The sequence below is a fragment of the Rhinolophus sinicus genome, linkage group LG03 (assembly GCF_036562045.2).
Source record: "Rhinolophus sinicus isolate RSC01 linkage group LG03, ASM3656204v1, whole genome shotgun sequence".
NCBI classification, from domain to species: domain Eukaryota; kingdom Metazoa; phylum Chordata; class Mammalia; order Chiroptera; family Rhinolophidae; genus Rhinolophus; species Rhinolophus sinicus.
This window is the reverse complement of record NC_133753.1, coordinates 185,878,899-185,904,219: the sequence shown is the minus strand read 5'-3', so window position 1 is coordinate 185,904,219 and position 25,321 is coordinate 185,878,899. Positions and strand designations below refer to the sequence as shown.

Genomic DNA, 25,321 nt, shown 5'->3' with positions numbered 1-25,321 from the left:
ATAGTTTGAATGGAAAGATGTATTGTGACATAGTAGACGTCTATTTAACAGTGTGAGGTCTTAAATGATTAAAAGTAGAGGAATTCTCGATAAGAGCTTGTAGAAAGATTGGTAATGTTTAAATTAGTAGAGAAGAGAAAAAACAATCAAATCAGGAAGTTTATCATAAGCCAAAGTTGAGAGCTGACAGAGAGCACTTTGGAAAATAGAGAAAATACAGCTTGGATTGAGCTGAGAGTCACCAGAACATCAGAAACTGGTCAAGATCACATTATAAAGAATTTCAATCTGCCTGATGATTTTGGATTTTCTCTTATGTGCAATGTAAAGTCAGATATCTGTACCCACCAGAGAAATACACCTAAAAGGTACAATATATTGTAACTGAATGTATTAAAGTATGTCCCCTCATTCCATCATAGTCCTTAAATATATAAAATTAGTGTTAATACCGGATAACTGGCAAATGTGGGATTGAATTATTTAATTGCTCTAACTTATATATGCATTCCACCAGAGACCTAAATTATGAATAGAAGTGTGTATATGCACACCCTGTCCTGCAAAGGGAAAAATATGATTTGGCAAGGAAATATTGCCAATTGATTATGGACATGTTTCCTGAAGATCCGTGATGTGCTTTAGAATTATTCTCAACATGGAACAAGCAGTTATTACCAATAAAAAGTATATTTCAAAGATGAGATATACTATGCTCCTATTAGAATGATTAAAATCCCAAACACTGACAACGCCAAATTCTGGCAAGGATGTGGAGAAACAGGAAGTCTTATTCATTGCTGGTGGAAATGAAAACTGGTACAGCCACTTTGGAAGACAGTTTTGCTGTTTCTTACCAAACTAAACACACTTACCAATATAAATAAGCCATCATACTCATTGGTATTTACCCAAATGAATTGAAAACACAGCCTCACAAAAATCTGCACATAGATGTTTATTGCCATTTTATTCATAATTGCCAAAACTTGGACGCAACCAAGATATTCTTCAGTAGGTGAATGAATACACCAACTGTGGTTAATCTATACAGTGGAATACTATTCAGCGATAAAAAGAAATGAGCTATCAAGCCCCCAACAGACATGAAGGAACTTTAGATGCATATTGCTAAGTGAAAGAAGCCAATCTGGAAAGACTGCCTACTGTATGATTCCAAATTTATGACGATCATATGAAGGCAAAACTATGGAGACAGTAACAAATAAACAGAGTTTCAGGGAGAGAGAGGGAGGAAAACCTACCCAAATGGAGCACAGGGGAACATTTAGGGCAGTCAAACTGTTCTCATATCACTATAATAGTGGATATATGTCATTGTACATTTGTCAAAACCCATAGAATATACAATACAAAAAGTGAACCCTAATGTGTAGCATCAGTATCAATGTTAGTTAATACTAATTTTATCAATAACGGTTCATTCATAATAACAAATATACCACAAGAATGCAAGACGTTAATAATTGGGGGAATTAGTGGGGTGGAGGAAAGGGAGATGAGGAAGTATATAATAATTCTCTTTTCTTTCCTCTCATTTTTCAATAAACCCAAAACTGATCTAAAATGTAAGTCTATTCATTTAAAAAATATATTATAGATGTTTGAAACCCATTTGCCATGCCAGCTTTAAAATGTTATCTGTTATACACTATGGTTCTGCTGCATCTTCTCCCACTTTATTTTTGCCAAACATGTTTGAGAAGGGATAAGTTGAGATGGGTGGCATTTAATATCTAGTAGTCAAGTATTAACACTCATTGTTATTTCTATCTAGACCTTAGCCAGTCTATGATTAAGAAAGTGTATGTGTTGGTCTAATACATTTATAGCCCATTAGTCTCAGGGAGCAATGCCCATAAAAAGCATAATCGGTACCCATCTAAGATCGTATGTAAGCAAATTCTAATACGTAATAACTAGAGATAATCATACTGTCTGTGTATGTGTGTATATTGGTTGGGGTTGGAACGGATTGGACACAGTGAGGATAATTTATTAAAGTAGGAAATGGAAGATATAGAACACAAATCATGTCACCCAGTAAAGGTGACTTATATTTTCATGTGATTCAAACTATAAAAACCATTCTACCTACATATACACACATATTCTCACCCAACCATACATACACATAGTTTCGCAAAGACCAGCAGGCCTAAAAGTGATTTTGTAGTTACAAAAGTGGTAACGGTGACAAAAGCAATAAATATAAACATATGTATGCTTTCCAATTATTAACATCATCCATCCCAATTCATTCAATTCAACTCAATGGGCTTGAGTACCTTGTTGCCTCTGAAAATCTGATATGAATTTAATCATATTGGCAGTTAAATACCAGTTACTGATTTTCCTACTTCCCACACAACTTTCTCTCCATACCATGAGGTATACAAATGTTACATGTCAGTGGTATTTCTACTTCTTTACCATCATATAGAAGATATGAATATTTAACTTGCATTGTTATATTTGTCTCTTGGTTCTGGGAAAATGTTTGCAACATAAAAAATTCATGTACAGTCACTGCATTTGCATTTCTTTATCGTGTTTTCCACTTTAGCCCCTTTCTCCATTTCCAGGACTGTGCTCCCTTAACATTAAAAAAAAAAAAAAAAATCTCTCTTTGGAAGAAATTTAGAGTTCTTAAAATGTTGCACACTTATTAAATCAAATCTGTAGCATCAGTATTCCCATGCAAGTCTTATTACTCAATAATCCATATCACCAAAACCTAATTTGGTGAGAAAAAACCACATTAGAGTATACGTCAATGTGTTTCAGCGAGACTTGAAATGATCCCCATACAACGATATATATTATACTAGTTGCATTCAAAATTCAGTCCTTTCAAGGTATGCGAATTTTCAAACAAAGAATAAACCCCTTGCAGGTTTACTTTCAAAACACCAGTAAAGAAAATATCTGTACCATTTCCATCTTTCAATTTTATTTGAGCAACACTTCTTCTACCCTGGTAAGTCAAGGAGCCATTTAATAAAGGATTGGAATTCCATGATGCATTGCTCAGAATCTCCCCTCTTCTCTCACTTCCCCAAATAAATCTGTCTCAGAAGGTATGTATCACTTCTTTCTCATTCCATGGAGCTGGCATCATTGGATGAAAGGCCTGGACCCACCAAATAGATTGCTTTTGCTTTGGGCCATTGTTAAATGTTGACTAATCCCCAAATAACTCCTGCAATCAGGAAACATCTTTAGCTGCTGTGGGGCTGGGAGGAATGCATTTCCATTTATTAAGAAAGTCTGCAGCGCAATTTAATATGCATGGTTTCAAAATGATACAGGAAGCACCTCACCCCACCATAAGCAGACCTTGTGTCACCTCTGTGTGTATTTATAAAAACTTCATATAGGTTGGTGCAAAAATAATTGTGGTTTAAAAGGTTAAAACAATTGGAAAAACCGCAACTACTTTTGCACCAACTTATTGTGTGTGATGAAGAAAAATCTTTTGGAATTTAAAATGCATTTCCTACATATGTATGGATAGTGAAACTACCTATTATTTTCAATTCTTCCATGTCTCTTTTAGTACAAAACAAGTAATTTTCTCTTTTACTTGCCTGCTGTTCTTTTCTCCTGAAAGCAAATTGCATGTAAGCAGAGTCATTCATTCTCTCTGTGCTGTTCACAGATATTTGCAGACAACTGTAAAGGAAGTTTTTTTCCCTTCTGCTTTTTCCCTGATTTTCACCTTTCTTACCATGTTAATTGTATAACATATAATCTCTAAATTTGCCTGAAATCAGTCATTTTAATATTTAAAACCCCTGTTATTTTCAAAAATTAATCATCTTCTACACAATAATTTTGTAAAGAAGTTAAATTTAGACAGCACAGGAAAATTCACTTTCCTATAAAAATAAAGAATTCTAAGCGACTTGAAACGTTTCTTTTTTGTGGGGAGCAGAGAAAGCTACTTCAAGCAGCACTCATATTTGAAAAACAGCGGAAATCCTTTCAGAAAGCAGTGTATCTTGTCAGTTGTTTGCTGAGTATAACACAGGAAGAAAGAGCCCCCTAACGGTTCAGACACCTATAAAAACAGAAGTGGTGCTTTCTCCATTCCTGTGGGTTCACTATGGCTAAAATGAGTAATCAGTGCAGACATGTTATACTGTGGAAGTGAATAGAAGGTTGAATAAAAGGTCAGATGGAGGCCCCTCAAAAATGAAAAGGAAAGTGAGAATTCCCAAGTTGATCTGACTAAGTAAGTTGCTAGAATTGAAACTCAGACTGACACTTATACACATGAGTGCTAGGACACTTGCTTCCTCCACGTTTGCTGAGGAGCACTGACTATAATGCAGGAGACATATTAATTAGATAGTTTTTAAATGTGAAGTGTTATTTAAAGAACTTGCTCCCCCCTCCACCAACAATGAGGCCATTTCCTATTAAGAAAATAGAGAATCAAATCATTCTAGGAGTAACTACAAAATTTGTAAGGTAACAATAAATAGAATCAAAGTAACACTGAGGGTAAGCTAAGAAGAATGTCTAAGTACCAGAGGCACAGAGTTTAAGAAATTACTTCTTAAATAATTTTAAAGTAAAAACATGACTATACATAGGGAAAAAATAAGTATGGATGTTCACATATACACATGCTAAAATATCAGGTCTCATGAAAAACACACAGTGCAATTGAGAATTAGTTTTCTTTAACGTGTATACCTTGTACAACCCATAAATAAGGGTTATAAGAAAACGACTGTATAAATAGTTTAGACACTTAAGGCTGTTGCAACAAAAGTTATGGAATTTTAAATAACTTTATGTACTAAATTTAAAAATGACTAGATAAATTAGTTAAACCTTAATTATATCTTTTAATCAGATATATCAGATTGTTTTGCATAAACAATAAAATGGAAGGATTAAAAAGAAAATTTTGGATAAGTTGCACAAAAGTCAGCATAATTAATCTAATATATGCAAATCAATAATTCTGCAAGATTTGCTGTGTGTGGATTTCATATAATATTGCTACTACCTACATAAATGTATGGTTTACAGTTCCTGTCACCTTCCTTAGTTACTAGTTCAGCATTAGTTTCTCAAACAAATTACTCAAAAATTATGTACATAAAACATTTTTCCAAATGACTCAGTTCAAAGACAAAATTAATGTTCTCTAATACACATTTATATTCTTTTAGACAAACAGTACTTTAAAAGTTATACCAGTATAATTATTCCTTTTAATATGGTTATTATGAATGAAAACAGCCATAATATTTATAGTATTATGAAACCTCATTAGCAGTAGCTATTATAGGTAGCTATAATATTTACATTATAAAGCATCAAAACATTATTTCACGTTTAGAAGTAAAAGCATGTTATGAAAAACTGTGTTCTTCAAAAATGCAGTTGTGATTAAAATACAAGCAAGTGTGAAACACACACAAATGCAGCAACTCAGAACATATAATATTCCTAACTTCAGCTATATTGGCTCCCAAGAGCATTGGCGATCACGTTCTTATTTGAAACACTGAACAACGTATTAAAAAGTTTTGCCAAGTTATCATAGATGCCAATTTGATCCTTAGAGGAGTGATGCAGGGAACTTCACTCAAAAGGACAATCAGAGCAAGTCTTAGGGTAAAATGTCCCTCTTCATTGATCCAAAGGAAATAAATAGATATCAAACATATCACAAACCATTTTAATTCCAGTAAGGATGAAATAACTCCTTTATGTCTGATTATCACGATGATGTCTCTTTAGCAACTGACATCCGTGACCTATAAGCCTAAGGTCAATCAACTACATCAGCACTGCATTGCCCCAACTCATTATTCTGATTCCAGTCTATTGCTTTCCTCCAAAACAAACAAACAAAAACAGAAAAACAAAACAAAACAACAACAACAAAAACGAACTTCCCAGCAGAGAATTTAATATGTGCAAAGTTTATACACATTCAGAGACACTTCACCAGCACGTGCCATCACTGATACAGCATTAATTGATGGAACTGCAGCTTTAGCTATGAACTCTAGAAGAGCTAAATGTCTCCAGTCACATTTATTTGCCTTATCTTAGCTCAGTACTTTCTTAAAACCAAATACTAGCCATCAGTAATCCAGCCATAAGAAAATGGCAGTCTAATGTCATGTCATTTACAACGCATCATGTTTATGTTGAAGAGTTAAGACTGCAATCAAAAGACAGATTCAGAAAAAAAAAAAATCATTGACAATCATTTAAAAGCATATAGTAGCTTCTGTATCTGTATGAAATACAAAGGACAGTTAATATAGTAATGGCCCTTTCATGATATGCTATTAATTCTCAAAGTTGTTTAACAGCTAAGAACAATACATGTGAACATATTTTAAGGTTGTCACCAACAATGATCTTTTTAGTATGGACTTTGCTTATTTCTCTTCTTCACACAGAGTATTTGCTACATAACATTATAATCAAGTGGTCTTATAAAGAAAACCAAAGCAAATAGGTAGGTAGGTAGGTAGGTAGATAGATAGATAGATAGATAGATAGATAGATAGATAGATAGATAGATGATAGGTAGAAAGAATACCAACTAGATTCATATAAACATGCATCAACACATTTCTAAATCCACATGCCTGTACATTGCACTGAATTTTATACATCACTGCAAACTCAGTTTTTAAACCATGCAAAGCTATGATGTATATTACTATGAATGACTAAAAAGGAATGCAGAACTAAAAAGGTAATCTCCTTACCTGGAGCATGAAACTGTTTCCCTTCAATTCTGGAACAAAGTGAGGCTCGAAGGAGGACTTGATTTTTGTTTCTTTTCAAAATCCTCTTTAATGATGCAGGAGTGAGATGAACTATTCCAAGGTGAAGTCTGTTATTTCTTGCTGAGGCTCAGAGCCGACATCCTCTTGTAAAAGAAAAGGCACCTCAGTAAGTTGTTGACTGAGGGAGCTACGAAGCAAGATAATCGGCACCAGCAGTCACATAGTGATGCCCCAGAACGTGCACTGTCTCCCTCCCAAGCTTGCGTTAACTCTCTCTCCCTGCTTTTCACCCTGACGCTCACTTAGCTCCCAGTCTCAGCTCCTGCTGCTGCTGTATAATCAATCTAGCCTGTCTGAGGCTAATAGTCCTCTATTTAACCAGCCAATCAATAGCAAGGATTACACTGCTAGTCCCAAGAGTCTTTTCCAAGAGCGGTACAAACAATAAGAGTTTTGCCAGCAGTTTAGCCAAGTATTTTTCATTATTTTATCTCACTAACAGATAGGGATTGAGAGAGCAGAGGCTCAAAGCAAGCTCAGAGTGAGTGCAGATTTTAGTATTTTAAAAATGTACCCGTTCTTATCCGATGAAATTAATAATTGCACACCTGCATCTGCTACCCATCATCAATTAAAAATTACTACAGAGTCGCATGTGTGATGAAATCTTTTGAATTGAATCATGTAAGAAAAAAATCAGAAGCAAAATTATAAACACTGACAAAGATTTTTGCTAGAGAGCAGTGCCTTCAGCAGCTTCTATGGCTTAGATCAATTAAAGAATACCCCATTATACTGACTGATGTTAAACACTATTTACTTTATTCTGGAAAAATAGTGATTTATATTTTGTTTCTCAAAAGGAATAAGGGATGATGTTTGTAGATATTTTTAAACTAGAGCCTGAAATATATAAAATGTTGGCTTCAATGTGAAGCATAAATCTACAAACAGATCCCTCTGAATGTATCAAATAGAGCATGTCACACCTGATTCATGTCTTCGAGGTTAAGAAGATTTTCTTCTTAAAGTGACAAGTTCACTTCAAAATAAAATAAAAATAAAAAAGCATAAAGCAACTATATGATCCTGGGGCAGGGGAGGGGGAGGGTTGTTGGGAGAGGGGAGACAAAACAAAGCAAAATAAACAAAAACAAAAAACAAAAACACATTTGGAGTCAACTTGGTGTTGGTTTTCTCAAACTCTCAAACCCCAGACAGAAGGCAAGGAGAGACTAAAAAGGAAGACTACTAAGACTGCTCCAGATTGGCAGGTGGCAGGTTTAATAATCAAGGGAACTCACTTAAGAGGTTCATCTTGATCACTGAAAGATGAGTAGACATACCCCTGCCCTCATCAGAATCTTAGACGTTTATTAAGAGGTCTTAATTGAGTTCAGTCACATGTTCTGTCCAGGTGGTCTCAACAACACACCACTCTCTCCAGGCGGCATCCTTACTAATGGCGCCCACTGTGGGGAAGGTGCGGAGAACACTCATTCCAAGGACAGGGGAGGTGTCCGCAGCCTTCAATTGCCCAGATCCAGCATGAGGGTCACCTTGAATCCTCTTGATGACCTCCCCCAACACTTAGCAAACCCTAGACATGTATCCTCACTTAATTTCTAATTAGAAGGTGGTTGCTTATCTCATTTTCACACTGCGTGGTCAACCAATCTTTTAGTTACTTTTTCCTTGTAATAGTACATTACTGCACTCATTAAAGTAAATTATATGGGGATGTTTAACTACACCTCTATTTCCATTCGGAATTACATTCCAGGCAGTAGTCATTGTAGTTCTTACCTTCAACATCCCACATTACAAATAAAAGTTTGTAACATGCGCTAAAGTGTCTTGTAAATGAAGACCGAAAGGCTATAAGGTATGTGTGGCCATGGAGTTACACTCAATTAAAGTTCAAATTAAAAAGTGTTGTAACACTTATTAGAGGCAAACTTCCTTGATTTAATTGACTCAGTTCAGCAAATATTTGTTGAGCAACTCTTTGTATCAGGGCTTGTACTCTAATAAAAAAGTAATTAAGTAGAAAAAAATCTTCTTTGTGTGTGTGGCATTTTCAGTGTATGGTAGTAGGATTAGTCCATTTTTCAGGATCTGGTGGGGAGATGAGGAATTCTCAAGGAGACAAAATACAAGGAAGAGTAATTAATACCTCCTTTCCCAGAGGAACAAAGAGCAAGAGTATACTCAAAACTGAGATCAAACCTCCTCTGGGGCCACAGATAGACCCTGCAAAAAGCATGACATCTGCAATAATTATCATCAAAGAGAATTAAAAAAAAAAAAAAAAAAAAAATTTTGCAGGCAGAGGATAAAGGCAACAAAAGGGAGAGGGACAATGTAAAACTATGGGGTCAAACAAAGTGGGAGATGGGGAGAAGTGTTAGAAGGAGTGTTAAAGTGGGAAGGGGGGTCAGAATACATAGGCCTAATGGTATATATGACTGAACAGAAGGGAATGATATGGAGGATCCTTGAAGCTAGGCTGAGAGTAACTGGGTAATTGGGAACATTTTAAATATATTATTTTTTCAGAAAAGTTATGAAATTCAAACTGTGCTCTGGGAACCTCAGTCTAACAGAAGGTTGTAGATTATACAGAAATGGGACCATGGTAGGAGGTCATCACAGGGGAGACCATTGCCACGGTCTTTCTCAGGAGTAATGAAGGGAGACCCAGTGTGCTCAGGTAGGAATAAGCAGAGTGGACCAATATTGAGGAATGTTCCAAAATAAAGTCTCTACATGACTTGGCAACCTAAGGAAAGGTACAGCTTAGGAAGACTTTAAATTTTCAATTAAGATGGGTGACTGAAGATAAATAGCACACATTTCTTCTCCAATTTTTTGTTTCTTTCTTTCATAGAATCCATTCTTCCTTAGTCATGTATTTGTTTTATGTGCAGTTTCCTACAACAATACAAGCTCCATGAAGAAAAATAATTTGATTTGTCCAATACTTTTCCTTTCACATTTTTCAGAATTGGGCCTGACGTTATATTAGTTATTCAACGAACGACAAGAATGTCCAAGTTGGGAATGACTGAGTACTCAATACATGACAATTTCTAAGCTAAGAATTCTGCAAACATTATTTCATTTAACACTCAATGAAATAGACATTATCCTCTTTTACATCTAAATAAAGTAAAGCTTGTAGAGGTTAAATCCTTTGTCCAATGAAACACAACTAGTAAGTGTCTCAAAACCCACATTCTTAACAATGTTGAGTTTGCAGGAACCAGCAGGTAATATAATAAAATAATACTAACCTGGATATTGATTTGTGGGTCATAATTGGAACAAGTGGAGGAAGCAAAAATAGATAAAGTTAAAACCTGAGGGTCAAAGGGGTGTTTATGAGGGCTAAGAAGCTGAAGTTTCAAGTTTATTAACTGCTACAGCCATGTGCTAAGAGTAAAGAGAACTATAGGAGGTATTAAGTGAAGGGTTAATGAAAAGTTGTGTGGAACAGGAATAGCTACTGAGGTGAATTACAGTGGAGACCCTACTAAGTGGAAGGAGAAGGTTGGCTGAGCTGCTTGTGAGCCCAGGTGACCTTGTAAGCCATCAATTTCCAGTGGTACCAATCTGTAGGTTTGCACAAATTTCCTGAGCTGTGCGCAGCAGCTTAGATGCCTGAGAGATTGAAAAGAATAATAGAAAGCAAAAATTTGGTTCCTTTCACAAGAAATTTGGCAGGAATGTGCAAAGAGAGATGAGAAGGGATGGGAGATAATATGTTGCAGAGTTTGAGTGGTTTTAATATTTGCTGATAAAGAATGTATTTTTTATTTATTTTTAGATAAGGTGAATAATTGATTAAAAGAGAGAAGTAGAGAAAGCAGGTGGGAGACAGATGCTTAATGTATCAAGATCACAAAGGAAATGGAAAGGTGGGACCAATAGCTCTCATGGGGGATTTAGTACTAAAAAAAAAAAAGAAGGTGTTATTTCTTAGAAAGCAAGAGTAAAAAAGATAAGCTAAACATTATTCTGTTGAATTTACTTATTGCAAAAATAATAGCAAATTCTTTAATGTTCCAAATAACTTATGAGGAGCTGACAATTTAAACAGGATTTCTTCTGTCTTCAAGTTGATTCATGTAAAAAAATATGTGTGTGTGTGTGTGTGTGTGTGTGTGTGTGTAATTGTACAAAACTTATATAAATACAATTGTAATTATTAATATGAATATGTTCTACCATAAAATTGTATGCAGAGCACTAAGAATCATGGAAATGGAAATGTGTAACAATATTGGAACATAATTATGCAGACATGGTAAACAGTAAAAATTATGTGTCAGGAGACTTCAAAGAGGAGAAGAAAAAAATTAATGGAAATTAAGAAAAGGAGAGGATATTTGAGCTCAGTTTGGGGTTCACAATTTTTTAAAAACTGAAATGGAGGTACTAAAAGGGACATAGAGGGATGGTTACAAAGGTGGGAAATGTCAATTTAGAATGATTTTGCATTCTATGGTAAGAAGAGATCAGGAGAGAAAATGGTGATGGCAGAGTATGTTTTCTTTTCTGATATTATATCTGTTCTTTGTAATTTTATGATACCAATGAAGTCATGAAAATGATTTTATCAAACTTTAGAATCTTTTTAGAACAAACTACTCTTAGAAAGAATAATGTTTTAAAGTAATAATAATAACAATAATAATAATAGTAATACTTTAGAGAGAATATTTAGTAGCAACAAGAGGTAAGGGGAGGTATTACAAAGACACTCTATGGACATAGAGATGAGGCAAAAAGAGTAGTTTTTAGGTGATAAAATGTTCACGGCTCAATAAGTTGTTGAATTTTGGGTAAGTGTCAAAGCAAAAATTAATTATGGGTTTATCTTGATACTGAGTGATGATAAGAACAGAAAGGTATATTTTAGTTTTGGAGATGATATTGTTGATATTTATGATGAACACACAGGTATAGATTTCAGTAACTGTTTACTGCTTGAGTTTTGGTATTTAGGATAGTTATTTGAGCAGAAGATTGAGATATAGATAATCATTTATGATATTCAAAAGTATCAAGAAAGAACAAGTAATATAAAAAGATAAAAGGATCAAAGACAGAGCATGGAGAACCCTAACATTTGAAAAACAATCCATAGAGATGAACCAATGAATGAATGAAACTGAGAATTAGCATGAGCAATCCAGAAAATAGAAGTGTAAAGAAGCAACTGTGAAAAATGTACTAGGCATTCACTGGTGCTTTAAAAAGAGCAGTTTTGTTTTGTACTGTGGTCTATTAGGGTCAATTACAATAATGGAGATGACAGAGAATGAAACACATGTAAAAGTATCAGCTACATGATGCTCTCTGTTTCTCAACCAGTGGTTATTTTCTCCCACATGGTTACTATTATTTGAATAATTTTACACTGAGTAACTCTACATTCAAAACTCAAGCTAGACACAATGAGGAATACAGATGTGAAAGGAATAATGTACTAGAGTTTAAAAAGTAAATATTATAACATGAAAATGAGAAGCATTTCTCATATAAAAGGTCAACAGAATTCTGTATCAATAAATAAGCTATTTTAAACAATTAGAATGTTAGGATTCAGTCTTGTATTACTTACTGAATCCAACTACTTCTAATAATTAGAAATCATGCCAATTGTAGAGAAATATGAATTTAAATGCTTCAATTTTTTGACAGTTAATAATAATATGTTAAATCTTTGGAATATTGACAAGCACTTGTTTTGTGAAATAATATGCACATCTACATTTAAAAGGAATTTATTGCAAGTGTTTATAACTTGTTTACATATGAATCATCAAAACATTATCAAATACAACTAGTTTATTTTTGAAGCTGCTTTCACTTTTGAAATATGGTATGTGCATATGAAACATTAACCTCTGAAGAAAGATTTTCTTCACTAATACTTTCTCAGAAAATGATGACACAATGGAAGAGCAAGTTAGCGAGTAACTATATTCCTTTGGTAATGAGAAACTATTATTTTCACTTTCATATTAGTATAAACCCTGGTGGTACATAGTATCTCTAACCCTCATATTGTTTTGTATTACTGCTACCTATCCTTGTAAGTATATTTGTCCTTATATGTATTTTAAACCTCTGAAGAGACTATAAGCAATTTTTGAGCAGGAAATAGATGTAATGTTATTTTACCTTCTAGAGTAAAAAAAATATTATCACACAGCAAAGACTCAATAAGTGAGTTTTGAATTAAATTATTTTTAACTGTGAAATATGATACCAATATTGGGGAGAATATCATTACTTTAAGATATAGATTGATAATTATTTTCTGGAAGAGAACTGCCTAGTTTTGAAACACACTTTGTTTTCAGGGGCGGGAGGGTTGTCCTCTAAGTTTATCTTGAATGATTCATTCTTATTCCGGGAGATAGGTAAATGCTGATGAGAAAGAAATGTGTGGGGCTTTGAAGGTGTGGTTGGGTGAGGACTAAGCTGGAAAAGGGGGGTTGGGTGGAGCAACAACATCAGAGACGTTGGAAAGAGGAGCTCAATTAAAAGAATTGATGATAGTAGAGGTGGCCTAAGCAAAAACTAATTTAAATTAATTACACAATTTCCTTTCAATATACCAAAATGCCAGAAGAATCTTTAAAATGCAAACATGGGCGGTATGCATAGTGGTTAAGACTTGAATTCAGTTCTAGGTCAGCTCAGAGAAGGGAAACTCTTAGGATATGGGATGAAATAAATATATTTCATGAAAATAGGGTAACCAATCAGGGCTTTTCCAAGAGAATTTAAACCCTAGGAATAAGCAAAATGTTGGGCAACCACTGAATTTTTCCGAGTTGTAGGATAAGAGATTCAATCCAAATTTATTTAAAGCTCGAAGTTTAGATGACCACAGTTTTTATAATTGTTACTGTAGAAATCATATTTATTATCCTTCCAAATGCCTTTTCCAGGTCTTTGTGTTACAATCTCGGAGCTATATTTTTTAGGTTTACGTTCAGATAAATTGTTGGTGTATGTCTTTGTATCTGCCTATCAAATGTGTCGTGATGAACCTCGAAAGTGTAAATGAGCAAAGTGAGATGGTTATCGACCAAAGCAGACCACATCTGCTAGCCAGCATGACAGTGAATGCATCTGTGTTTGAGGGGACAGCAGAAGCATAATTATTGGGTCTAGTCCCTATTGTTTTAGGTAACAAGCGAAGCACAGTGGTGTTTCCAGTAGAAGAGTGTCTGCATATGGTTGCACTTAAGCCTTTCTCATTTTCTTATCCTGGATGCGTAATTCCTGAGTGTGTGGAATCCCAGCGTGAGTCTTCCCTCTCCTAGTGAGCCTGGGACAAAACTAATATCCTTAAATTCCTAATTGCTAGAATAGTTAGCCTGGGTCTATAATCTGCAACTAACAATCCTACAGCAATAAACATATATGCAAATACACTAATACACACCACTGTATAACTGGTTTGTGGTGTATTTTGGGATAGGAGGTGATGCCAAGAATCCTAGTGTAATATTAAAATGCCATTTACAAAATATCTTCTTTACTCCCCAAGTTACTTCCCCAGTACATGGAATCAAAGACAAAGACCATCTGACACAACTGACTAAGGAAAACACCCACAGTCTCTGTGACAGGCTGTAACACGTTTACCAAAGTTTCCCAGATTTTCACTACTACATTGTCGTGCAGGGAAGCCTGAGGGGCTTCTGGTCCCGCTCCCCACATGAGAACGCAGGATACGGTGAGGCCAAAAAGGAACACCCACGGAGCCATAAGTAGGGGAGTCATACCACTATATTCTCGCTGGTGGCTGGGTTGGAGAAACAGGAAACAGGAGCCATTCAATTCTCAACCCTCACTGCTCCGCTTGCAGGCTCAGCCACCATCTTCTTACTAGCCCCCATTTTTTCTAGCAATCTCTGCTTGCCAGCCACAGCAGTTATATTAGTGGCCAATGGCTCACTGGTTACAGCTGACGGCCAACTAGCCACAGCTGATGGCCATGCAATCGCAGTTGATGGCCATTTACTACCTGAGCCAGCACCTGTCTATGTGAGGCCGAGAGCCTGGAAACTGCTTTTTGGGGTCCTGTCCCCACATACATCAAAACTGAAATGGAGAACAAAATTGAGTTTCATATTCCCTTTTATGAGAAGGGCTCTCCTTCTGTAAGAAGTGGTTGGGAAAGTAAAAGATGGTAGAGCTAGGATTACAAAATGCTTGTTAAACGTTTCAGGACAGGGGACACAACAATTTTGCCAAACCATACCTTGTAAGCTTCGGTGATAGGAATAGGGAAAATTGTCCATAAAGTCTCTTTATACACGGACAATATAAACTCTTAACTATTATATGTTCAAACAGAAAGCTGAAATCAGACAGAGAAATCAGACAGGGAGTTTTCGGCAAAGCAGAAGACTATGAGCCACGTGGTCTTTCCACATAATGGCCTGATCTCTGCTCCAAGTTTCTTGCTACATGGCTGGAGCGGAGATGTCAGGTGGATTTCAGCTGATACTAGGAGAATGGGCACATGCAACGGGGGGTGCTTATGGTGCTAAGAAGCATAGTGCAGTTAAACCAGATTATTCCAGAGAGGAGCATTATACAAAGGCTGCAGCTAGCACCGGCTTTCTACGCAGCTCAAACATCTAATTATTGGTTTGCATGTGTTTTGCAGTGAGTTCTGTGCATCGCTCATTTTCAATTGCATTTTCTTTTTCTGTGGTCTGTGTTTTCATAAAATTACTTCATCACATACTGCTCTTCCTGTTCTGGCCTCGGCGTCTCCCAGAAGACAAAAACAAACATCTCAATGTTGAAATGGATTGAGTTTGTAGCGTTGTACACAGGTATTAGAGAAATCACAGGCTGCATGAGCCTGTTAAGTATCCATGGGAATGCTTATTGACTGTGTGAGTATATAAAAAAATAAATAAATAGAGTGCCGTGTTGTTATCTTACAGAGAAGTGGATAATTTTCCCCCAAAAGGCCATGTTTACTCAGATGTCTTATTTTCGTTTGCTTTCTGGAATAGATTACAGTAATTCTGCCGTGAGATGATTTTTCCACCATGGGAAGTGTCCTGCATTGAAAGAAATAATGGTGCTGCCTAGCCTATCTAATAAACAGTTATGAAATGTTATAGAATTGAGAGATGAAGGTACCGTTGCTATCATCTTCATTTTATTAAAACTCCTTTTGAATACACTTTGAGAGTTCACTCCTTATTCCCATTTTCTCTTGAGTTATACATATGGAAGAGGAAAATCACTGCTTTCAAGATGTAAAAAGGGACAAAGAGAGACTAAAAGTTTAAAGTGGGGGTTGGGAGATGTAAGTGAAAAGAAAGTAAGGAGAAAAATCAATACTACTACGGGAAAGAGACAGTATCAGTGAAATGAACAACACTGTCTATCAAACTAGAAAGGGAACAAGATGTCCAGTGTGGATTTAGGGAAGAAATATTTCAGGCTTCCTACAGAAAGGGCCTGAGGGAAAAAAAACTGTGCTGAGAGAACATTCAGACAATTATAGCCTTATACCTAGGAAACAGATCAAGAAGCTCACATAAAATGTGGGATTTCACATATAACGAGTTGCTACATGCATAATACATATCCATCTGTCTATCTATCCATCTGTCTATCTATCTATCTATCTATCTATCTATCTATCTATCTATCTATCTATCTATCCATCCCATATATGTATGTACGCATATATATGTATACACATGTACACACAGAGAAAATGGAGTGAATTATGATTTTAAGTAAGTACTTCATATAAAGGAAAAAAAACAAGAATACAATAAAAAATGGAAATATCACTCTCAACAGTTTATAAACTGCAGACTTTGATGTTGAAAACCTATGAATGGTAGAAGGAGAGAACGATGGGTATACACCTGTCTGTTACCAACACTTATAACATAAAGAGATTTTTAGGGGCAGGATGGAAGTAACTAGTTTGTGAATTAATTCTAGGAGAGGTCAAAATTCTCTATCACTTTGGACTTCAAGTTCATGGGATAAGATTCTGACTGATGATTAATGTTCTAAATTTCATAATTTTATAATAAAGGAACTAAGAGAGAAAGAAAATTGACTATGTCTGAAGAATGAAATGAGCAAGGCAACCAACAAACAAATAGACTAAATAAACCAAATAAATAAATGGGATTGAGGTTACTGGGATTGTTATGGGGCAGAAGGCTTTGTCTACTTATAAGTTAGAATTGCTTAGGTTTGACAGCTGACTTAAGAAGACAGAGGGAAACTGAGAGAGCTACAAAATTGCTCACTAGAAATTTGAGCCATAACTGTCAGGAATGTTTTGTTAGCATAACTTTGGGAAAAGGAGAGAGGAGTTAAAGCTACAGAGTAAAATTATACTTTTAAATAAGGATATTTTTCATAGCAGTCTTGCATTTTTCAATTATTTTACCTCTAAGGAACTGTGATAAGTCAAATCAATACATATACATATACATATACATATACATATACATATACATATACATATACATATACATATGTATATATATACCTACTGAAAGGGATACATATATATGTGTATGAATAAATGCATACAAGTGGACACTTTGGTCAACGTTTGTCAAGCAGTAGTTCGCCATAGTCAGAAGTATCTGGACACTGATGGTAACCACTTTGAGCACCTCTTATAATTGCAGAAGTCAAACGTGACTTTTATCCATCTTTTGCTATGGGTATATACTGAGTATTACAAGTTTAATACAGTTTTCCTTTCTTAAAATGTGTGTATATACATGTATATATATGCATATATATGCATATATACAAAAGCATATATATGTATATGCTTTTTAATCACCTCATCTTCCCCCTTATCCCCACCCCCGTCTAGCAACCATCAGTTTTTCCTCTATGTCTCTGAGACTGTTTCTGATTAGTTCATTCATTTATTCTATTTTTTAGATTCCACATGTAAGAGAGATCATATGGTAGTTGTCTTTAACTTATTTCACTTAGCATAATGTTCCCTAGGTCCATCCATATCATTGCAAATGTTAAGATTTCATTCTTCTTTACAACTGCATAATACTCCATTGTATAAATGTACCATATTTTCTTAATCCAGTCTACTGATGGGCATTTCAGTTGTTTCCATGTCTTGGCCATTGTGAACAATGCTGCAATAAATATAGAGGTGCATAGATTTTTTGGAATTAACATTTTGGAATTCTCTGGATAGATACCTAAGAGTGGAATTGGTGGGTCATAAGGTAGTTCTATTTTCAATTTTTTGAGATACCGCCATACTGTTTTCCATAGTGGCTGCACAAATCTTCTGCTCCACCAACAGTGCACGAGGGTTCCTTTTCTCCACATCCTTGTCAGCACTTATTGTTTGTTGATTTATTGATGATAACCATTCTGGACCAGAGTGAAGTGGTATCTCATTGTGGGTTTTTATTTGCAAATTTTCTGATGATTAACGAGGTTGAGCATTTTTTCATATGTCTGTTTGCTATTTGTATGTCCACTTTAGAAAAATGTCTCTGCATGTCCTCTGCCCTTTTTTTAATTGAATTCTTTGTTTTTTTTGTGTTGAGTTGAATGAGTTTTTTAATAAATTTGGCTATCAACTCCTTAGCAGACATATCATTAACAAATATCTTTTCCTTTTCAGTAAGCTCCCTTTTTGTTTTACTGATGGTTTCCTTAGCTGTGAAAAACCTTTTCAGTTTGATGTAATCCATATGTTTATTTTTTCTCTTACTTACTTTGCCTAAGGCAATATATCAGTAAAAATATTACTCCAGGAAGTGTCTGTAAACTTTCTTCCTATGTTTTCTTCTAGGAGTTTTATGGTTTCAGATCTTACATGTAAGTATTTAATCCATTTTTAATTTATTCATGTATATGGTGTAAGGAGGTGGTCCACCTTCATGTTTTTTAATGTGTCCAGGTTTCCTAGCACAATTTATTGAATAAACCGTCTTTACCCCAATGTAAATATTTGCTTCCATTGTCGTAAATTAAATGACCATATAGGCATGTATTTATTTCTGGGCTCTCTATTCTGTTCCATTCAGCTATGTGTCTGTTTTTATGCCAGTACCATGCTGTTTTGATTATTATAGCATTGTAGTATCGTGATACCTCCCACTTTGTTCTTATTTCTCAAGATTGCTGAGGCTGTCTGGGGTCTTTTATGGTTCCATATAAATTTTAGGATTATATGTTCTATTTCTGTGAAAAATGTCCTCGGTAGTTTCATAGGAATTGTGTTGAATCTGTATATTGCCTTAGGGAGTATGGACATTTTAACGATATTAATTCTTCCTATCCATGAGCATGGTATGTGTTTATATATATATTTGTAACTCTTTAATTTCTCTCTTCGGTGTCTTATAATTTTCTGAGTACAGGTCTTTCACCTCTTTGGTTAAATTTATTCCTAGGTATTTTATAGTCTCTGAGGCAATTGTAAATGGGACTGTTTTCTTAACTTCTCATTCTGATATTTTATTATTAATATATACAAATGCAACTGATTTCTGAATATTAATTTTGTATCCTGCTACTTTACTAAATTCATTTATAAGTTCTAATAGTTTTTTTGGTGGGATTTTGGTGTTCTCCATATATACCGTGTTTCACCAAAAATAAGATGCAGCTGGACAGTCAGCTTTAATGCGTCTTTGGAGCAAAAATTAATATAAGACCCTGTCTTATTTTACTATAAGACAGGGTATAATATAATATAATATAATATAATTAATATAATGTAATGTAATACTGGGTATAATATAATAAAATATAATATAATATAAAATAATGTCAGGTCTTCTGTTAATTTTTGCTCCAAAAGACTCATTAGAGCTGATTGTCTGGCTAGATATTATTTTAGGGAAATATGGTAGTATCATGTCATTTCCATATAGTGACAATTTTATTTCCTCCTTACCAATTTGGATGCCTTTTGTTTCTTTTTCTTGTCTGATTGCTGTGGCTAGAACTTCCACAACTATGCTGAATAAAAGTGGAGAAAGTGGGCAACGTTGTACTGTTCCTGATCTTAAGGGGAATGGTTTTAGCATTTCTGCATTGAGTATGATGTTACCTGTGGGATTATCATATATGAACTTTATTATGTTGAGATATGGTCCCTCTATTCCCACTTTCTTAAGAGTTTTTATCATAAATTGTTATTGGATTTTGTCAAATGCATTTTCTGCATCTATTGATATGATCATCTGATTTTTATTTTTCATTTTGTTCATGTGGTATATTATATTAATTGATTTGCGGATGTTGAACCAACTTTACATAACAGGAATGAATCCCACTTGATTGTGGTGTATGATCTTTTTTAATGTATTGCTGAATTCTGTTTGTTAATATTTTGTTGAGGATTTTTGTATCTATCTTCATTAGGGATATCGGCCTGCAGTTTTGTTTTGTTTTATAATGTCTTTGTCTGATTTTTGGATCAGGATGATAGTGGCCTCATAAAATGTGTTTGGGAGCCTTCCTCCTTTGGATTTTTTGGAATAGTTTGAGGAGAATAGGTGATAATTCTTTTTCGAGTGTTTTGTAAATGTCCACGGTAAAGCCATCTGGTCCAGGGCATTTGTTTGTTGGGAACTTGTTGATTACTGACTCAATTTCCTTGGTAGTGATAACTCTATTAAGATTTTCCATTTCTTTTTGAGTTAGCCTTGGAAGGTTGTATGCTTCTAGAAAATTGTCCATTTCTTTCAGATTGTCTCATTTATTGGCATATAGTTGCTCATAGTAATTTCTGCTTTTTTTTTTTTTTTTTTTTTTTTTTTGTATTTTTGTGGTGTCTGTTGTCACTTCTCTTTTATTTCTGATTTTGTTAATTTGGATCCTCTGTCTCTTTATTTTTCATGAGTCTGGCAAAATATTTGTCAATTTTGTTTACCTTCTCGAAAAAGCAGCTCTTGGAAACATTGATCTTTTGTATTGTTTTTTTTGTGTGTGTCTATTTCATTTATTTCATTCTGATCTTTATTATCTCCTTCCTTGTACTCCCTTTGGCTTACTTTGCTGTTCTTTTTTCCATATCCTGTAAGGATAACCTGTTGATTTGTGATTTTTCTTGTTTCTTTAGGTAGGACTGCATTGCTATGAATTTCCCTCTTTGGACTGCTATGGCTGCATCCCATAGATTATGGGGCAGTTTGTTTCCATTTTCATTTGTCTTGAGATATGTTTTGATTTCTTCCTTGATCTCATTGTTGACTCATTCATTATTTAGTAACATGTTATTCTTCCTCCATTATTTTTGTGTCTTCCAATTTTTTTCCTGTAGTTGATTTCTAATTTCATAGCACTGTAGTCAAAGAAGACACTTGGTATGATTTCAATTTTCTTAAATTTACTGAAACTTGTTTTGTGGCCTAACATATGTTCTATCTTGGAAAATGGTCCATGTGCACGTCTGAAAAATGAGTATTCTGCAAGCTTTGGGGTGAAATGCTCTAAAAATATTGATTAAATCCAACTGGTCCAATGTGTCATTTAAGGTCACTCTTTCCATATTTATTTTCCACCTGAAGGACCTGTCCCTTGTTGTCAGTGGTGTGTTGAAGTCCCCTACAAGACAAAGTTACTGTTGATCTCTGTATTTATGCCAGTCAATATCTGTTTTATATACTTAGGTGCTCCTATGTTGCGTACATAGATGTTTACTAGGGTTATGTCCTCTTGTTGGGTCGATCCCCTTTTTATTATGTACTGACCATCATTGTCTTTTAATATATTCTTCATTTTAAATCTGTTTTGTTAGATATAAGTATTACTACTCCAGCTTTTTTCTCATTTCCATTTGCATGAAATATCTTACTCCAACCCTTCAGTTTCAGCCTGTGTGTGTCTTTTGATCTGAGGTAAGGTCTTGTATATAGCATATACAAGAGTCTTCTTTTCTTATCCACTCAGCCACCCTATATATTTTGATTGGAGCATTTAATCAATGTACATTTAAAGTGACTTTTGATAGGTACATAGTTATTCCCATTTTGTTATTTGTATTTCTGTCCTTCATTAGTTAGATTGTTTTCATCTTTCTTCTGTTTACAGAAGCCCTTTGAACATTTCCTTTAGCTTTCTCATTTCTGGGAAGCTCTTTATCTCTTCTTGAATTTTGAATAATAGCCTTTCTGGATAAAGCAATCTAGGTTGTAGGCCTTTGTTTTTCATCACTTTGAATACCTTCTGCCTCTCCCTTCTGGCCTGCAAAGTTTCTGTAGAAAAGTCGTTTGATAGTCTTATAGGAGTTCCCTTGTATGTAACTCGCTGTCTTTCTTTTGCTTCTTTGAGGATTCTCTCTTTGTCTTTAACCTTTGCCATTTTAACTATAATCTGTTTTGGTGTGGACCTGTTTGGATTTATCTTGGTTGGAGCTCTCTCCATTCCTGGGCTTGTATGTCAGTTTCCTTCACCAGGTGAGGGAAGTTTTCAGTCATTATTACTTCAAATATTCCCTCTGATATTCCTATGATACACATATTGTTGCACTTGATGTTATCCCAGAGGTTTCTTCAGCCATTTTCATTCTTTTTTTCTTTTTGTTCCTCTGCTTGGGTGATCTCTGCTAACCTGTCTTCTAAATTGCTGATTCGATCCTATGCCTCATTTAACCTGCTGGTAATTCCTTCAAGTGTGTTTTTTTTTTTTAATTTCAGTTATTGTATTCTTTAGTTCTAACTGGTTGTTCTTTATGATTTCTCTATCCTTCTTTATGTCATCAGTAAGCTCCTTAAATATTCTTATCGTCAGTGTTCTGAACTCGGTCTCTGATAAGTTGGTTACCTCTATTTCATTTGGTTCCAATTCTGGTGGTTTCTTCTGTTCTTTTATTTGGGACATGTTTATTTTTTTCCCCATTCTTGCTGACTCCCTGTGTTTGCTTTGATGTATTAGGTAGATCCCCTAGGGTTCTTGGTCTTTGCTGGGTGATCTTATGTAGTATTTGTCCTTTATGTTTGACTTGCACCACTTCCCTATTTTCCTGTGTGTGTGCTCCAAAGGTGACCCTTGTGTTGTGCCAAAACGTGTATACGTTGTTTTGGCACCCTCTGTGTGTGTGTGTGTGTGTGTGTGTGTGTGTATATATATATATATATATATATATATATATGCACACTATATATATATAGGAATGTGGTTATAATTACCAAATAATTATGATTTGATATTATTAGGTTGGTGCAAAAGTAATTGCTTGTTTTGCAATTTTTAATCTTTTAAACTGCAATTACTTTTGCAGCAACTTAATATAAAAAAGAAAGCAAGGATTATATCAAGAAGCAGTTTCTGTCATAGATGTCTTTAAATCTGTTGTCAGAAATCTGGGTCTGGTGAGTGAGAAAGGCCAGTGTATTTAAGTTTATTGCTAATGTACCTCTGTCTATTATAATGATTCAATCATTTTTTAAGGATTTAAGTCATTTTCATACCACTGTCCTACATCAATTAAAATTGCGTCAGTTAACAGAGTATCCTTTCTATGATCAACTACTAGCCAAAATTAGTTTCAGATTTCATCATTTGTGAGATTATCTTCAATTTTATATAAAATCACTTTTAGAAGAAGGTGAGCAAACTACTATGTCTCAATTCTATGTGCTTCCTAAAAGTTAGAAATGATCTCGTCTTAACTTATGAGTCCTTACTCTATCTTTTCTTGACAGAAAATGCTATGGAAAATAGCAGAAGTCATTACTTCCACTTTTCACACACCCACTTTTAACAGCTGACACTGAGAGCTCAGGGGAAAAGGAGAGCAACTGAGATGATTATGAGCTCCTTTTATTGCTGAATGTGAGGAAGGAGTGAGGGAGAGTGATGAAAGGATAGAGAGAGAGACACAGATAGGGAGCATCAGAGAGAGTCAGCCGGACAGAGAGAGAGAGAGAGATTGAGATTCGTAAAATTATACAAATGAAATATATAAAGAGACTCGCATTATAAAGAATCCAAAGTAAAGGTGAAGATTGCCCTGATTCTTATTCATAACACAGCAATGAATTAACTTCCAGAAATAAAGAGTAGAGATGAGACTATGCTCTCCCAAGGAGTGAGAACATCCATATTAGGACTATCCAGATAAACTATATATACATAAAGGACTTAGCTAACATGATTGTGGGGGTTGACAAGTCTGAAATCTGTAGCAGACAGGCAGGCTAGAAATGGAGGAAGAATCTGGTGCTGCAGTTTTGAGAAGGAAGTTTTCCTCCCCAGGAAATCTCATTCTCTCTCTTAATCATTTCACCTGATTAGATAAGGCCCACCCACATCATTGAATGCAATTCTTACTGAAATTCAACTGATCAGTGTGGTTAACCACATCTAGGAAATACCTTCACAGCCACATTTATATTAGTGCTGGGTTAGATAATTCACTTGGATTAGTGTTTGACAAAATACCTAGCTGCTATGCCACAAGGGCTTAGCCACAATGAAACATAAACTGTCATAACATCCAAGCAGCCTTATGATTAAAGATCCTTTCAGCCCAGAATTAGTAAATAAATCCTTTGAAATATAATGGCACAGTGTTAGGTGTCTCTGTCATTATGTAACTGTTGGTGATGTACTAGAAATTCTATTGATGGAGGAAAATATGTTAAGCTTGTAAATTCCAATCTAAGATCAAGGTACCAGAAGGGCTATGCTTCCTCTTAAGGTGCTAGAGAAGAATCTATTCCAGATCTCTTTACTAGCTTCTGGTAGAGTTCCTGGGCTTCTAGTAGCATAATTCCAGTCTTTACATTACATTCTCTTTGTTTCTGTGTCTGTGTTCAAATTTCCCCTTTCTGAAAGCACATGGGTCTAGATTATTTGTCCACCCCTACCCCTGCATGACCTCATTTTAACTGATTATTTCTACAATGACTCTATTTACAAATAAGGTCACACACTGAGATACTGGGGGTTCGGATTCAACATATAAATTATGGGGAACAATTTAACTCATAACATAGGATTTCAAATCAATTTGAAGAAAAAAAAAAGAAAGAAACAGTCTGCAAGTTCTTTATGAGCACTATATTGTACATCTTCTATTTACCTCAACATACTCAATCTTTATCCTTCACAGAGCTTTCTGCCCAGGACACTGATTTGGACTCCTGTGCACTCTGGTATCCAGTCAGTTTTGGTGAATAGAAAATTCTGGAAGGAAATTAGAAGAGAGTGGAATGTGAGGATAGGATTGGAATCGAGGGTAGGGTTTTTATTCCTCTGGCTAACTTTCTGCATTGTCACTTGGAGCTTGTTAAATCCGTCAACCAAACACTACTGCTCCCATCTGTGAAAAGTTCTCATCATGACTCTTAGGGTTTCCAATCACTGCCTCCTTTCTTCAACTCTTCCAGCCAAGGGCAGTAACAGCTTCATACCTGCCCTATTCTTTGTTTCTCGACATAACACCTACACATTTGTAATTAGCCCCCTTTAAAACTAAACTTTCCTAATTTAAC

General features: G+C 35.0%; 1 protein-coding gene across 1 annotated transcript in view; it reads right to left on the bottom strand.

The window, feature by feature from the left end:
• The window catches only part of LOC109451424 (cadherin-18), an 864,067-nt gene extending 856,936 nt beyond the window's left edge, over positions 1–7,131 (bottom strand). The window contains exon 1 of the mRNA XM_074329055.1: positions 6,774–7,131. The gene's annotated coding sequence lies outside the window, so the exon portion shown is untranslated. The remainder of the gene's footprint in view (positions 1–6,773) is intronic.
• Between the last annotated feature and the right edge of the window lie 18,190 nt (positions 7,132–25,321).